Source organism: Cricetulus griseus, chromosome 2 (genome assembly GCF_003668045.3).
Source record: "Cricetulus griseus strain 17A/GY chromosome 2, alternate assembly CriGri-PICRH-1.0, whole genome shotgun sequence".
Taxonomy (NCBI): Eukaryota; Metazoa; Chordata; class Mammalia; order Rodentia; family Cricetidae; genus Cricetulus; species Cricetulus griseus.
Window position 1 is genome coordinate 133,092,181 of NC_048595.1, and position 13,950 is coordinate 133,106,130.

Consider the following 13,950-nt stretch of genomic DNA (forward strand, 5'->3'; position numbering starts at 1 on the left):
GAATTGAAAAACAGATGAACAGAAAATATAAAGCAAATTTTTACTGAATGAATGGATAAAGTGGATAGATGAGTGAAGTCACAAGTGTCAAAGTATGTAGTGACCATTTGTTATTCCAAATTACTAGAAGAAAGAGGCATAGAATGCAAATAAGTGCTGTGGAGAACTCAACAACTTAAGATAAGATGGAAAGTGCTAGAACATAAACTTTTCACAGAACACTGTGCTGTGTTCCTGCTGATAAAGTGGTCTGTTGCCTCATGGGAAGTTCCTGGAGCCCCTTGTAGGAAAGCTCTTTGAATTGGATTAAGGTTAAAGCCTGTCTCACCTTGTCTGGAATTTTATCTAATAATATTGCATACTTATCTAGCATCAAATTTCAATTTATGTAATAGACATTCAGTATCTTGCCATGAACAGAACTCATTAAAACAAATGAAATGTACCAGGACAAGGTGTTCCTCATAAAAGCCAGTGGCTTCTGTAATTCTCTTTCCTTTCTGAGTCTCAAGGCTCTTGCTGAGTTTAAGCAGAATTCCACTCAGAATTTCATTGACTGCTGATTCCAATCTTATCACAACAGTTCTGTATTTTTAAAGGAAAAGCATATCACTGAAAGATAATATTTTCTTTTGCTCACAGGAAACATGCACAATGTTTTTCACCGAAAAATTCTGGCTTACATACTTCCTGACATCACAACTGCCCTCAAAGCCCATTCTCCTTTTGGAATTTTTAAAAATCTGGATGGCAAGTTCTGGAGATGTTGTAGGTTACAAATCAGAGCCCAACTGGTGTGAGATTTTGTCTCCTGGACATGGCAGGGAAGCTTCATCCATGATAGCTCAACAACATTGCTGCCTAATAAGACCTGAGCAAGTTAAAGTAAACACCAACAGACAAGCTAACTGAAAGAGGAAAATCTTGTGGGGTCCAACATCTAGATAATAAAATTACAGAAGACTGAGGAATGCTGAGAACCTGAGGAATAATCTTCTCTAGAATGACCCCACCAATTGATTATCTAATACCAAGTAGTTAGTTCTAAAATCATATATGTGTCAGTAACAAAAAAGAGACAGAGTGGGGTGTATTTATATATTCAGGCTATCTATCTATCTATTTATCTATCTATCTATCTATCTATCTATCATCTACATTTCTTTTTTTCCTCTCTCTATCTATATGTAAAGAAAGAGGGACTTGATTTTGAGAGGTAGCAGTGAGGGCACATTGGAGGGGTTGAAAGGAGGAAAGGTAAGGGGGAAAATCATACAATTAAATTTTATAAAAAACAAGCAGTAGCTGGAAAATTTGTGATGTTTTGATGCTTAGTCAGCAGAAAGTTACTTCAGGTCAGTATAAGGGAAATGACATAAAGCAATTCCTAATTTGTGGAAAGACCTCTGGAAAGAAGCAAGTAGGTTCTGTTTAAATATTTCAGTCTGAAGACTGACTCTTAGAAAGGGCTTTGAAGGAATTAACATTGTAGCTCCTTTCATTGCTCTTCAGAAAAACTGTAGAAAGATTGTGGATATTTATCTATGGTTGAGGGGGAAGCTATTCATGGAACAATGCTACTGAAAAGGCACAGTCACTGAGTCCCAAGGGACTTTGAGGTTCATCTACACTGTAACATGTACCTCTTCTTTCTTCTTCTTCTTCTTCTTCTTTTTCTTCTTCTTCTTCTTCTTCTTCTTCTTCTTCTTCTTCTTCTTCTTCTTCTTCTTCTTCTTCTTCTTCTCTTTCTTTCTCTTTCCTCTTGAAACAAGGCATTGCTATGTTGTTCAGGGTGATATGGCATAAGACAAGGGTACCCATCCTCTCTACTCTTATTCAATGTGATGTTGATTTTTATAAGTTTTTAAGTAAATATTTATGAGATGGATAACTTATTCATAGGGGTAAAATGCCCCCCTTTACCTCCCAAATCATGGTGGTCCAAAAACCTACTTTCAAGAAGCTTCTTCCCCCAGTCTTCTTGAAAAGCCCACAAGGTGGAATCAAAACCACTAGGCACATGATGTCACAATGATGACAGGTCTTCCAAGGCAGCAGATCCTTTACTTGTACATTTGGCAATGGGGAAGAATATATCTGCAATAACAAGGATGTTTAACCACAAAGGTGCATTCTGCCCAAAGACACAGCTTCCAAAATAAAGTTACAGTTTCCTATGGTACCTTGTAGCTAATTCCTTGTCTACCCATTTTCACCATCATATACATAGACAAACATTACATTGTAAAATAAGTTATGAAATTTAGAGAAACTGTCCAAGAAAACAATTACAAATTCATCTTTTATCCTGTTCTGATAAACAGTAGTGTCTTCTTCCATGGTCTGGATTTTGACAACTTGTATATTTGTATATATGTATGTATGACCAGGTTGTCATTCACTGCTCCATTTGATAGATTTGTTTTGTAACATTGCCACCTGCAATGTTTTGTCTCTGTTACCAAAAGGTGTCAGTTGGAGTTCTTCCTTGAAATCTGTGCTCTAAGCAGTAATAATCCTATTTAATAAACTCTCATTCTAGCTGAGACCAGATTGAGTTCAAGTTTGTGTATATATATATATATATATATATATATATATATATCATGTGTCTATCTTATTTATTTTTATAAGCTTCTAAAATGAAGGGATGCATTTTGTTTTGAAGGCATTAATTTCAAAATGGTAAAATTGTGACTCTTACCCAAATGTAAAATGAACATGTATTAAAGATTGTACTTACATCATAGCTAATTGGAAAATTGGTAAGATGTTAAAATCCATTCAAGATTGTGTGTGTGTTTTCCTGAAACAGAGTTTTATATTTTAGTCTAGGCTACCTTCAAACTCACCATCCTCCTGACTAAGCATCCCCAGTAATGGAATTTAAGTGTTTATTTCTGTGACAAGCCTCCTGAGCTTTGAACACAAAGTGGAATAATATGAATTTGTATTGACATTGTGTTATTCTGCTTTTTTATTCCTATAGTAAAATACCAAAAGCAGGCTCTCTATTACAAAGAGTTTATTATTATAGCTTGTAATTCTGGAATTTCAAAGGGTCCCACATCTGGTGATGGTCTTTTTACTGGCTGGAGCTCCAGGTGGTGCAGAACATTATGTGTGAAGTACTGGAAGTATGCATTTGTGTATGTCCCTCCACATCCCTCCCTCCCTCCCCCTCTCTCCCTCCCTCTCTCCCTTTAAAGCCACCAAGATTGAAACATGGGTGCTACACCCTGATGAGGTTAGATAATTCTAATCACCATTCAGAGGCCCCCACCTCTAAGCACCATGGCCAACAAAGTTTTTGTCCTTTTAATATTTAGCAATAGGAATGTACTCCAAATATGTTGAGAACACAGCAACTAGGAGCAAAGCAATTTGCCGCATAATATGTCTTGTACAACTATCCACACAGGGTTATAAAAAAGCTTGGACATCAAGTAACCAAAAATTTCAATAAATTTCTCCTAGTACTTCTGGACAGATTTACTAAATTGCTAAATTGCTAAATTGAATTTCTTTGCTAAAGGGATTACTGTGAGGTCAAACAATGTTTAGAAGCTTTGGATAAGATAACATTAGATACACCCTTTAATGAATCATTTGAAGTAGTTTGTTTAAGTTAATGTGGTACCAAATGTCCCTCAAATATGACTTTTCCCAACATAGAGGGGTGGACACTAAACCATACTGCAAATCTTTCAGTGAATGTGACCCTCAGCAAGAAAGCAGACTTCAAAAAATGCCAGATTTGTGTTTGGCCTTAGAGAACCATGTTTTCATTGTTTATAAATCACATGGATTCATGGCATTTGACCACCCCTTAACCAGAGAATCATCTCTTTTACACAACATTCTTCTCCATGGCAACACTTTTTCCAACTATGCCATTTATTTTGAAGGAACATTCTTGGGAAGGGTGGGAAAGACTCAATAAACTGAAAAATGATCTGTGCTGACACTCCTTACATACTTTGGCCAAGTGCAGGTTGAATATAATTTTTCTAGATGGAAAATACTGAAAATCAAGGAAATGGTAGTTTTTCACCCTCCATGTAGTGAGGATCCTACACACACACACACACACACACACACACACACACACACACACACACACACACACACACCATGCAAAACTATGCATTAATTTTGACAGATAGTGAATTCCAGTCATATAACAAACAGAAATGCTTTCATATCTGTAAATGAATTACCATGTTTTTGGGTTTCTTTTTTCTTTCTTTCTTTTTTTTTTGTCTAAGCTAGAGCATTGTCTTTTCTCTCTTCCTTATTTCCAAATGTTTCTTTTAAATGGCAAACTTTTGTACTCCATAAAAGCCCTGTAGTGGGCTCTAGGGTGACTCTAGTTTCTATAAGGGTGGTGGGAAGATACTAGTACTAGTCTATGTCTTAGTTAGGGTTTCTATTGCCGTGAAGAGACACCTGGACCACAGAATTTAATTGGGGCTGGCTTACAGTTTCAGAGGTGGTCCATTATCATCATGGAGGGAAGCATGGCAGCACATAGGCAGACTTGGTGCTAAGGAAGTAGACAAGAGTTCTACATCCTCATCAGCAGGCATGAGAGTGAGAGAGAGAGAGAGAGAGAGAGAGAGAGAGACAGAGAGAGAGACAGAGAGACAGAGAGAGAGACAGAGGAGAGAGAGACACACAGAGAGTGACAGAGAGAGAGAGACAGAGAGAGAGACAGAGGAGAGAGAGAGACAGAGAGAGAGTGAGAGAAAGAGAGAGAGAGGGAGAGAGAGAGACAGAGAGACAGAGAGAGACAGAGAGAGACAGAGAGAGACAGAGAGAGAGACAGAGAGAGACACAGAGAGAGACAGAGAGAGAGAGACAGAGAGAGACAGAGAGAGAGACAGAGAGAGACACAGAGAGAGACAGAGAGAGAGACAGAGAGAGAGAAAGAGAGAGAGAGAGAGAGAGAGAGAGAGAGAGAGAGAGAGAGAGACTTACTTACTGACTCTGGCTCTGACTTGAGCCCTTGAAACCCCAAATTCCCTCCCCCCACATACTTTCTCTAACAAGGCCACACCTCCTAACACAGTCAAGTAGACCACTCCCTAATGATCAAGTATTCAAACATATGAACCTTTGGAGACCATTCCTATTCAAACCACCACAGTCTAGTTACCTCTTAATCCCTGGATGCATATTTTAGACAATTATTCTGGAGAATGACTCATCCATTTATCACTTTCTCATCTACTTGTTCATATATTCAGTAATACTTACCGACTATGTGCTCCTTGGTGCTTCAAGGAAATATAAATCTAGTCATGATATAATTTCAGTTTACAAATACCTCACGAAATAACTAGTTTTAATACTGTGTAGAAAAAGTCAAAGGGGAAGAGGGAGGCAAAGACCAGCAGACATGATTGGTAACTTCTGGTGGGCTCAGTCAAGATTCTTCTTCTTCCCCTAGCTCCTTTTACTGGTCCCATTTCTTTATCTTTTTTGCATCCCTGCATTAAGCCAATTATATCCCAACTGGCAATTCTATAAAATTGGATATTCTAAGCAAGTAAGGCCAGAACAACTGCAAGAGACAACAAAGGAAGCAGAGAAGGGACACTTCAGAGCCCGGCTCCCAACTTCTGGCTCTGATTTAGAGCCCACCTTCCAGCGATTACTGATATCCTCAGAGGGAGAAGCCTGAAGACTTTAGGACCTAGCTCCTAGGTGACTCACTCATTACAGAGGGAAGACTCACTTGGGACAGACTCTCCACCCCGCTCCACCAGTGGTTGCAGAAGAGGGATTCTTTCCCACCTCAGCCTCTAAGAATCTGCACTTAGCTGCAAACGGGAATTCATCCCTGAAGCTGCTCCCTGCTTTCAAGGCCTGCTGCGATGGAAGGTCCACCTTGAACTGAAGGATGCAAGGGACTGCTCTCAACTGGCATTTCAAAGCTCCTGAGAGCTCTTGAATCGAAACCCTTTCTCAGAAAGCATCACACTGCCATTTCCTTGAAATCCTGGCAGCCTGTTTCCCATTATTTTGTCACTTTAAAGCCCGCCAATTTTGAATTGACAAATACAATACCTCCTGTTTGTACTCTTTGCTGTCTGTGAATATCACTCCTGAAGGGGGTGGGATAATGAGTAGGAGGAGGAAGAAGACAGTCTCCACTGACCGCCATAGTTTAAGAAATCTTAATGCTAAATCCTTCAAAGGCCTGATAGAGTTTGAATCTATCAGGGTCTGGCTTTGGACATTTTAGATTGGAATTTTTTATATTTATTATTGTTTCAATCTTGTTACTTATTATAGATCTATTTAAATTATTCATTTCATCTCAGTTTAATACTGGTAGATCATAACCACCTAGAAAATTATCTATTTTTTTTAGGTTTCCCAAATTAGTCAAAATAAAATGTTTTAAACTTTTAAAAGTTTTAAACTTTTCTCACTTTCCTTGATGTCTTTTATAATGTTAATCTTTTCATATCTGATTTTGTTAGTTTGGGTCTTTTTCATGTTTTGGCTAATTTTGTTGATCTTGTTTATCTTTTCAAAGGTTCAACTCTATTTCATTAATTCTTTGTAGTTTTTTCCATTTCATTGACTTCTGCCATGATCTTAATTATTTCTTTTTGCTTACTGATTTTGGATTTGGTTTGTTTTATGCATTTTCAAGGTTCTAATGTGCAGGGCTATTTATTTGAAACATACTTGTCTCTTAAATATAGGTGCTTGCACCTATAAATGTCTTCCTTAGATTGTTTTCATCGTATTACATCAGTGTTAGTACACTGTTTTCATTTTTATTTGATTGTAGTATTTTTTAAATTCCCCATTGCTTCTTTCAATAACCTATCATCCTTCATAAAAGTGTCATTCAATCTCCGTGGGTTTATATACATTCTGCATTTTCTCTAGCTGTTGATTTCTGTTTATTCCATTGTGGTGAGGTAGAACTTTTTTTTTTTTTTTTTGGTTTCAGGCAAACTGTCTGAAGAGATCATCAAATGTGCAGACTGAAGAACAACACCTTGGAAGAGAAGCTTGGGGACACTATTTTTGTTTTGTTTTGTTTTGTTTTTTTTGAGACATGGTTTCTCTGTGTAGCTTTGGAGCCTATCCTGGCACTCGCTCTGGAGACCAAGCTGGCCTCAAGCTCACAGAGATATGCCTGCCTCTGCCTCACAAGTGCTGGGATTAAAGGTGTGTGCCACCAACGCCCCACGAGGTAGAACATTTTTTAAAAATTCAGTTTTCCTATGTTTGTCAAGACTTGTTTGTGTCCTTTATGTGATCTGTTTTAGAGAAGGTGCCATGAGCTGCTGAGAAGAACGTGTACTTTGCATTGTTTGTAGGTATGTTCTGTTGATGCCTCTTGTGCCCATTCAATTTAAAGTGTCATTTATCCCAGAAAGTTCTCTGTTGATTTTGTTGTGGTTGTTAGGGTGACTTGTCTATTGATGAGAGTTGAGTTAATGTTTCTCTCTCTTGCTGTATTGGAGTGAATCTGTGTCTTTATATCCATATTTGTTTAACAAAATTGGGAGTGTCTATATTTGGTGTCTTGTTTAAAATTGTAATGGCCTCTTGATGGATTGCTATCTTAATAATGTGGAGTGAGTTTCTTCATCTCTTCTTGTTAAATTTTGTTTGAAGTCTTGTCTTAGAGTTGCTACTACTGTGATGAAACACCATGACCAAAGCAACTTGAGGAGGAAAGGGTTTATTTGGCTTACACTGTTCATCAGTTGACGAAGTCAGGACAGGCACTCAAACAGGGCAGGAACCTGAAGGCATGAACTGATGCAGAGGCCATGCAGGAAGGAATGCTTCTTACTGGCTTGTTCTCTGTGGCTTGCACAGCCTACTTTTCTTTATAGAACTCAGCCCATGGATGGTCCCACTCAAAATAGACTGGGACATCAATCACTAATTAAGAAAATGCCCCACAGGCTTGTCTGCATCCTGATCTTATGAAGGCATTTTCTTATTTGAGGATCCTTCTCAGATGACTATAGCTTGTGTCACGTTGACATAAAGGCTAGCCAGCACTAATCTCATTAGTTCTAATCATATTAGAACAATGACTCCTGCTTGCTTTCTACTGTGCTGTAGGGCTTAGAGATGAACTCAGGTCTGGTTCTTTTGACTAGTAATTTAAGTCCTGCAGTTTCAGTCTTTAGTTTTACAGGCTATTGATTGTGGGGTAGGGGTCCAGTCCCAGTGTCATTCAAGCTTCCTAATATTTAATTAGGTGCTTCCTGGAACCCATTTATCCCTAGTTCCTTAGTGAAATAGAGCTTCCCACACTTCCTAGTCATGGTTGAAGTCAGATGAAGCCCCAGGGTGAAGTGCTGCCAATCAATTATAAGTGGAACAGCTGTGTAAAGATCTTTAAAGGGTTATTGCTCTTCTTACCCCTGGGTTGGACCTCCAGGAGCATCTTAGACTATAACATACTCAATAGATTGTAAAAAGAATCCAATGATGATGGAGCCTGATACAGGGACCAGTTTCTTAACTCCACACTTACTCTATAAGAGAAAGAACTGTCACCTATTGCTATATCTAATCCTAGCTTGTAGATACTTGTTTTGAAACCCACTTTCCATTCCTCTGCTTGCTTCTGTGAGTCTATTCCTCACAATTTTACTGTTTTTCCTATTATTCTTGATCCTCTAACTCAGTTTTCTTTTATCTGTGTCTTAATAGTTATCTGCAAGGATCCTTCCATCATGGATGCTTAGTCTAAGTGTTGTACACCAATGCTCACCCTTTGGACAGCTATATTGTACTCTGACACAGAAATATAAAACTTCATCATTGTCTCATTTCTTGACCACAAACTCTTGCATGTATTGGCCTCTGCATGGTTTCAGCATTCTCCTTGTTTCTTTAATTCAGTTAATGTCCTCACTTTATGTCCTCATATAAAAGTATGCAGTCTTTTACCCAGGAGAGAAAATTGGAGACCACTTTTCTTCATCACTTCAGCTCCAATCTCCATTTATTCAAACACTCCTCTACATTGCTGCTGATGTCGTTATTCCAAAACTAATCTTATATTTTGATTGTGAGACTAGCCTTTAATGGCTGAGCCATCTCACCTGCCCATCAAAACTATTTTGATCATATCACTTCCTCAGATCTTAAATCCTACAAAGGCTTTTTATTGTCTAGAACTTCAAGCATATTCATTTCCATGTTGCATAATAGAAACTTCAGGAACTGTGTTGTGTCTCCTTCCAGGTTCATGTTCTATAATCTTCTTTAGATTTCAAAGATCCAGCAGTATTGAATTATTTGAGACTTCAAAATCAGTTGCATTCTTTGCTTGTAGGTACTGTATTCTCTGTAATGCTGCTTTTTTAAAAAATAGGGCACAGATTCTTCCCATTTCAGAAAAAAATCAACATATTTTGAACTCAATCCTCTCTTTGGAAAATTTTGTCTGAAAATTTCTTCAATAGTATACATGTTGACATTAATCGTCAAAGGTCTCAATAAACATCTTAAATATACACAAAGCCTCATTATGTTTGCCCTGATGCCCACCACTTTTACTTCTGCTACTCCTATTTGAATGGGAGCTCATCTTTCCATATGGGAGTGCAGCCTTCTTCCAGGTACACTTATGCGCTTCCATAGAATGTTGAAAGTAGCCATTTGAAAAGGTGTCAATATAAGTAAAACCACGGTTCTGCTTTCAGCCACATGGAGCTTGAGCAGAGTTATGAACTCACTAGTAATGATTGGAGTGGCCTTAAAGACACCAGCACTTTCTGAGAGACCTTCCCTTTTGTGGTCTGCCCATGTCCTTGGCATTTAGTTCAAGGCCAGAGATGCTAAATATATATTGACCAATAGGATATTCCCTTCCCAGTCATTTGAAAATGAATTGAGATGTGGAGAAATGCAGGTTTTCTTGAGCTGAGTCATTGATGTCAAAGAGAGAAATTCCAAAGCAATCAATCATGATCATGTCTCTAGAGCTGCTTGCATTGCTTTTCTCTTCATTGACTATGCTTTTCCTTTTAAAAAATGTTTTGTTGTTTACTTTTGAGATTGTAGTTACATTTATTCCTCCCCTTTCCTCCCTCCAAACTTTCCTATATATCCTTTCCCACTATCCTTCAAATTTAAATTTATGGCCTCTTTTCTTTTTATCAATTGTTTTTTGCACATGAATATATAGTCCCAAGTAAGAGTTGCTAAGTCTATATAATGTTACATGTATGTATGTTTTCAGGGCTGACTGTTTGGCACTGGACAACCAATCATTTTGAGAACAGCCTTTTTTAGCACACCCCATTGTTTCCCTAGGTAGAGTTAAAGTCAGTTTCTTTGGCTTAAAGATAAAACAACCTTAATCTAAGCATTAACTATAACTATAAAAGGACTACATCACTGGCTGATTTTGTGCTGTGAAGACTAGTGTTAGAGTCTCAACCTCTAGCATGAAGCTCATTGAGCACAGACTTTATATCTAGTAAATTAGATTTAACAGAAACATAAACACAGCACAGGTAGAAATTCACAGTAGTATTTCCCCACAAATAGCATGGACTCAAGTTGAATCATCTATTCTAAGTGTCATTTATTTAACAATTTTCACAAAAGAATGTATTTTCCTCTTCAGAAAATAGGCTTTCTAATGGGCGTGGTGGTACATACCTGTAATTGGGAGGGAGGTTGAGGTAGTGATTTATGATTTTGAGGCCACATTGTGGTTATATAGAGAGACCCTGTCCTCCCCCCCCAAAAAAAAAGAAGAAGAAGGAAGGAACAAAACAAAAAGGAAATATACAAAAGACTTTCCACTTCAAACTTAAAATTCCATGTTAAATTAGCAAGGAATTTTGGCTTATAGTGTTCCCTCAGTAACAATTAGGACAATTTATTCTGACTTAATAGTATCTGATATTTCCCTAGGAGCCAGCAGTGGGCTGGGCTGTGGTGGCACTCTTTTAAAATCAGCACTCAGGAGGCAGAAGCAGGGGGATCTCTGTGAGTTTGAGGCCAGCCTGGCCTGCGGAGTGAGTTCCACGATAGTCAGGACTGTTTCATATTGAAACCCTGTCTTGAAAAACAAAACAAAAACTAAAACAAAAAAGAAAAGAAAAGAAAAGAAAAAGCCATCAGTGAACCCTTCCCCACTGATTAGTTTAGATGTCACTGTGACGTTCCTTCTACACTATAAGAAGAGGGTATAAGATATGGTTCTTTGTAAATATAACCACGTATGACAGTGTATAAGTTAGCACTCCACAAACTACAGTCACTTTGGAAGAGAGAATCTCAACTGAGAAGATGTCTCTACCAGATTGACCTGTGGCCATGACTATGAGGCATTTTCTTCATTAATGATTGACATAGGACGGCCTGGCGTACCAGGCGCTTTTCCACCCCTTGGCAAGTGCTGGGTTATAAAGAAAAACAAACTGAATAAGCCGTGAGAAGCAAGGTATCAAGTAGCATTCTTCCATGGCCTCTACTTCAGTTCCTGCTTCCAGCTTCCTGCCCTTCTTGAGTTCCTTCCTTGGTTTCCTTCAATGATGGACAGTGACCTAGGATGTGGAAGCCAAATAAACTCTTTCCTCTCTAAGTTGATTTTGGTCATGCTGTCTATCACAGCTGTATAAAGCAAACCTGAACAAACAGGAACCTCCAAATTTATCCAAATAAAAGAGAAAAGGGAAGTACATCCAGACAAATTGTTAACTTCAAGCTGAGATTTGGCAGAACATTGGGAAAAAGTATCTTCTACTCTTGTGATATCACACACATATTCAGCAGACAGAAGCAGTCCAAGGTTTTGTAACTCAGTTTGCAGTGGGGGATGTCCAGCACCCAAGCTTTCTATATATATTGTCATAAGATATTTTAAAATACCTATTTAGAGGCCATATCTGTCTGTTGATTCACCTTCCCTGCTTCCTGTTAACAAGGATAATTTTATTCCAGTTCCCCACATTCTCAGTAGCTATTTAACAAAGTAAAATTGCAACTCCCAAGAAACAATAATCCATCAAGCACACTGAGAATTCAAAGCATCGTGAAAAAGTGCAGGTGTTACAGTCTGCTCTGATTCCCAGTCACCCTTGTTTAAGAAATGATTCTAAGTACAAATTCAATCTTATAGCACTAAGCAAACAACATCTAATGGCAAAGGGAAGGAGAAAACTTATAAATAGTTAGCTACTATTACAATGATGGTGAGAAAGCAGTGATAAAATTCTAGAAAATGTATCAGACTAGTTTTGTATACAAATGGGCACTTGTCTACAGTCATTTTTAGACATGAACAAGCTGCCATGCACAGCTTAGTAAACTCAGATGCAACCTTGTTACTCTATTGTGTGAGTGCAGCATACTGACCTATTAGGAAAAATTCATATTCTATGTAGAGGCTTGTGTTCAAGAAAGTAATGAAACAGTGATTTATATTTTGATAAGAGAGAGACTGGAAAGATGCTTAGCAGTCAAGAGCCTTTGCTGCTTTTCAGAAGACACGAATATCAATTTCAAGCTTACCATTTTCCTTAACAAGTAAGTATAGTTCTTTGAGCCAGGACATCCATGCTATGAACTAATGGAAATACAGACCAGACAGGAGGGGATGTTCCCTTTCTTAGTGTGTTCAGCCAAGTGAGACTGCCACATGTACATTGTAATCAATGCTATCCCAAGTGGATACAAATAGGTCCTTTGTTGAGCACCTTTATTATACCAGGCTGTGTTCTAACATTATTTAATTCAGAGCTGCTAGAAATCTCAAAAACTTTTCATACTTGGGTTACTTTCACAAATAGAGAAACTGAATCCAAAAAAATCAATAACTCTCCTTAGGCCTCATGGCTACAGAAATCAGAAACGAAAGATCCAAGTTCCTCTGATTCATAGACTTGCTTTGCTTTCTGTTCTAATCAATTTATTAGAGTTTGATTGTATTTATTTGCTTCAAAGTCAACGAGAGTTGAAGTATTTATTCATATGGATATAGGTAGGGTCTGCCTAGAAGAGTGAGGACAATGCATTTTGGAAAATAGATCAGTATGAGGCTGAGAAGAGAGAGGCTGCTGTGAGATTGGACATCTTCCAGCTACCCCAAAGGGAGACTGTGAAGGAAGGTTCTCATCTCTGATGTAATCAGTACTTTGCTCTGCAATCCTATGTTCTTCTACATAATGAAGAAAACAAGAATTTTTGAGGTACTCGTCTATTGGGATATTTCACAATGGTTATCAAGTAGATTCTAATGAGTACATGAATAGAGATGGCTGAAAAGCAGCAATAAATGAAAAAACTGAATCTCTAATATAAGCACACATCCAAAATACCATCATATTCTGTGACTTATTCTCTATTCCTCAGGTCTTCCTCTTTATGTATATATCACAGAATTGGAGTCACTCAACTGGTTCACTAGGGAATGGCCTTCTAGAAGCTCTTGGTTTGAAATGAGGCATATGGACCTGGTTTGTTATTAAAGTGCTTGATCAAAGTTGATGCCCTTGAGAAAACAGTGCTAATACATGATGTGTGTAGTTTAAGCATTCCTTACACTGAAAGAGGATTGCAGTTACAGAGTTCATAGGACTACATCCATGTGGCTTGAAGATTTTACTGCTTCTTAATATTAACCTATACCTGAATGAGTCCATATTGAAATATCCCTCCTACTTTCTTCCCTCCTTTCCCAAGCGTTCCATATTTAAGTGAAGAAAACTGTTCATTGGTTTGTTTCTAGCTAACATGTCTTTCTATCCAATCATGATTGACAGGATAATGTCAAAAACTACTTCAGATTCAGAGTGATCTAGCTATTACCCTCACCCACCCCACTCCTCGAATACTATGCTTAGGGTAGACCCTGAGTCCCATTTTTGCCTCCTTTGGGACAGTAGTCAGATGTGGTGCTGACGAAGTTATTGCTCTGGATAGGAATTTCTTCACTCA